Source organism: Belonocnema kinseyi, chromosome 1 (assembly GCF_010883055.1).
Source record: "Belonocnema kinseyi isolate 2016_QV_RU_SX_M_011 chromosome 1, B_treatae_v1, whole genome shotgun sequence".
In the NCBI taxonomy this organism is placed as follows: domain Eukaryota; kingdom Metazoa; phylum Arthropoda; class Insecta; order Hymenoptera; family Cynipidae; genus Belonocnema; species Belonocnema kinseyi.
This window is the reverse complement of record NC_046657.1, coordinates 182,638,855-182,642,916: the sequence shown is the minus strand read 5'-3', so window position 1 is coordinate 182,642,916 and position 4,062 is coordinate 182,638,855. Positions and strand designations below refer to the sequence as shown.

At 32.9% G+C, this 4,062-nt stretch overlaps 1 protein-coding gene across 1 annotated transcript in view; it reads right to left on the bottom strand.

Annotated features, from left to right (window-relative positions):
• Positions 1 to 4,062, bottom strand: part of LOC117181580 (nuclear speckle splicing regulatory protein 1-like) — a 25,004-nt gene that overhangs the window by 19,992 nt on the left and 950 nt on the right. The window lies entirely within an intron of this gene.

Below are 4,062 nucleotides of genomic sequence, written 5' to 3'. Positions count from 1 at the left end.
CTGAGAGCAAACGCGGCACCCATCTTGCCGATAGCTTTTTCATGTCTAATTTTTCATGTAGAATTGAAACAACTGCACCTATAGATATCCATGTGGCCTCAGATAAGTCACGCAATTTTAATCTTCTATCCTTCAACACCATATCGTGGATTTTATTGATGATTTCGGGAGTACTTGCTTCTACGGGCCTTCCTGAACGTGGTTCGTCACTTATTGATGTACGACCACGCTTAAATTCATTTACCCAGTTATAAAACATTGCTAAGGCAGGGGCAGATGTGCCATGAATTGAGTCCAATTCATTTTTTATCTCATGTGGAGTTAAACCCTTTAAATGAAAATGTTTGATTACCGCTCTGAACTCGTTTTTTTTCCATTTTTCTTAACGAACAATTTTTTTTTCAATTGGTTATAAAAACACGTAAACTCAGAAGATGTGGACTGTGACTGCACCATATATCTAGTCGGGAGTGGTGCTGACTGAAAACAGATGATTTGGAGCGATTCGCGCGCCATCTGTTGGTCATTCTAAGGACTTATTGAACTACCCTCGTATAAATCTTCCACTATCTACGGGGAAAATATATTTCAGGATTTTCACTCTAGCCATAACCGGTTTAAACTGGACTTGGAGGAGTCAGGGGGGAAGGAGGGACATCAACCCATTGACGAATTTCCCTCTCCGCTAGGTTCAAGTAAGAAGAGCACATCTGCCGAAAGAGAATCGAAAACCCGACCCGACCCCGAGCCAATATATCGATTTCTCGATCCAAAGTTCAGTCGAGCTAAAACCGACACGATCCAAAATCGATACCGCAGGCTAGGATTGAATCGGGATCGTGTCGATGTCGGAAAAGATCGCTCGAGGGCATCACTATTCATGATTAGTTGATAAATGTTAATCATTGTTCTTAAAAAAATGCATTTTTAGGTCGTCTGTGGACGGCAACATTCTTTTTTTTTCGATGGCAGTGTTTTTAATTGGGAACTTATTGAAAATTTCATTTTCAATCATACTTAGTTGATAAATTGTATGATCTTTTAAACAAATTCAATAAACATATGCATTATTTTACATTTAGCGTCAATTATCAATATCTTCCAATCAAAAAGACTAATATCGCAAAAAAATCATTTTTCCATCGACAGATTCCCGAATAATGTATTTCTTTATTAAATTTGTTTTTAAGAAAATGTAAAATTTATCAACCAATTATAAATTTTCATCAAATCATCTTGAAATTCCCAATGAAACAAAATGGCACCAAAAAAAAAAGAATTCGTCCGTCAACAGATGAAGAAATAATGTATTTGTTTATTAAATTTGTTTTAAAAAATCATAAAATTGGTCCAAAACTTATCAATTTTGTTGAAGTTATCATGCACTTCCTAATTAAAAAGTTGACATAGAAAAAACTAATGATTCTATTTACAAATTCCTGATCAATGCATTTTTTATGAAATTTGTTCAGAGAGATCAGAAAATTGATCAAACAATTATTAATTTTGCTGAAGTTATCATGAACTTCTTAACTAAAAAAGTAGACATAGGAAAAAAAACGAATTTTTCAATCTAAGAATTCCTGATTAGTGCATTTGTTCATTAAATTTGTTTATAATATAAACAATTATAATCTTGAGAGAAAATTTTGTTAATACAATATTGTTTCCATCTCAATTTCTTGTAATATAATTTGAAAAAACGTATAATTATGGAAAATCGTAATAAAAATTTGTTCAACAAATAAATTGTTTGTAACAAGTTTTTTTGTATATTGTCTAATATTGGAACATATTTAACTTAGAGATCCTCAAGGAAAAGTTGAGACACGGGTTACTTAAAATCTGATGGCGCCGCTGTGCCGGAACTAGTTAAGCTTTTATTAGTTTTGATTGGCATGAGTTGACTCTATCTTTAAATCACAAATTTATTTTAAGAGGATTTAATATAGAATAGAGACAACACTCAAACAAGAACATTATTAAATATTGGGAAGGTTAGTTAGTAAGTTTGGGGGAAAATAATATTCACTTTGAAGCACATATACTTAAAAACGTTAATAAACAATAGAATTAATAAAAAAAAACTGTTCAAACTTAAGCGCTTTTATTGCTTCCTTCGAGTTAAGACGTTCGTTAAATACGCAAAAGATGCAGGGTATATAGGTGAAATTTAATATGGAGAGCTACGTACGACATCCTGTTATGACTATTAATTTGATTTATTGCTTCCTGATAGATGATACTTCAGCGAAAAATTCCTGCCTTTTTTTGTTTAATGTGTAAAAGATTCCGGTGGACAGATGAAATTTGATATGAAGGTTATGCATGGTATCCTGTTTTGATTAAAAAATTTCTGCCTTTGTTTCTTTAATGTGTGTAAGCTTATAGAAGATTCTAGGAAGATTTGATGACGTCATAGAATAATATTGCGCAATTGTGTGAAGGCAGAATTTGCGAACAAGAAGTTTCAAGGTTTTCACATGCATGTGTCAAGGTGAAATGAGAAAAACAAGGATGATTTAATGCTTCCTTTCAGATAATACATTTAATTATTTATTTGATGCGTATAAGCCTCTCGAATGTTCTTTGCGCGTCCGTCTTTTTTAAGGAAAAGAAAGAGATATATTTATGGGAAGGAGAATAAAAGATTCAAGGTTATTTTCAATGACGCATTACATTTTGCGATGTTAAAAAATTGTATGCCACACGTGTCGATTATAACGTAGAACCTTCTAGAACAATGTTTCATCATATGATGCAATATCAGACAATAATGTGCAAAAGTCTTCAGAAATTGTTAAAGGGGGTAAGCGTCTATAAAATGAGGCTAGCTCTACTCCTTTATCGGTTTATTGTCAGATGTCAGATTGTAAAGTAGAAAGGCAACAAGAGCTAAAAAATCGTTTAAACGTATTTCTAAATAACATTCGAGAAATAAAAGAAGTGATACAAGTGCGAATCGATTTACATACTTTAACGAGAAAGTTGTATACGGTGAATATTAACAAGTCAATATGGATTTCGCAAATATGAACAAAATTGCAGTTAACAACAATTTCCTTCCAACGGAGAAACTGAAAGATCTGGAGCTGAATAAAAGCTATGAAATTACAAACATAAAAAGAGTAACAACATAATTTGGAGTGCGGTACATTGTCACAGTAGAAAACATATTTACTGTGTTTCTACCAGCAAGGATGACCAATCTGCTGAATGAAGATGAAAATTTGTGAAAAAAATCTATATGTGAGATATTCATCATGTCTTATACACCACGAAATCAAATGTTACATGCAACCACATACAACCTGAATTCATCATTCACAAAGCAAATTGTCATCGGTGCTGACTTTAAAGAAGACGGAAATCTCGCCTGATCAGTCAAACTACAGGCCAGTCATCCTCGTTCAAGTGTAACTCTGAATCCTGAAGAGTGGAAATTATTTAAAAGTTACTTCAACCTCATTTCCCTCTTTTTGATGCTCAAGAGAAGCACCAATGCATCGAATGAGGAAATTCCCCTATACACATGACTCTATCGTTTGGTGAATATATAGTAGCTTTGGAGCGACATCAAGGAAACCAAAAATACTATCCGTTTGTGCTGCAAGAAACAACGTGTGCTGTTCTCCAGGAAGTCAGCCCTTGTGTCGACCGGTATCTTCTGGATCTGAGTGTTATGCCGTTTCAATGAACACAAGATGTCATTATTGAAACCATCGCTGAAAGTATTTGCCGTAAAGTGAAATCACCATCTGTGAAAAGTGTAAAATCTTATATACGAAAAAATTATACAAGTTTAAAGAGTAAGACAATGAAAAAATTAATATTTGCTAATCTTATGCGTTTTGAAATTCTGTTTCTTGAAATGATTACTTTTTATAATCGGAATGTTTGTGAAGAAGTGATTGAGAAATTACAAGGACTCAGATGTGTATGAATGGTACCTGTATACATTAAAATTTCATTTATTTTGTTGGTAAGAAATTTCTAAATAAATATAATTTAAAGCAAATTCGCCTTTTTTATTTACTAGATTAAGGATAGGTAGATGTGTAT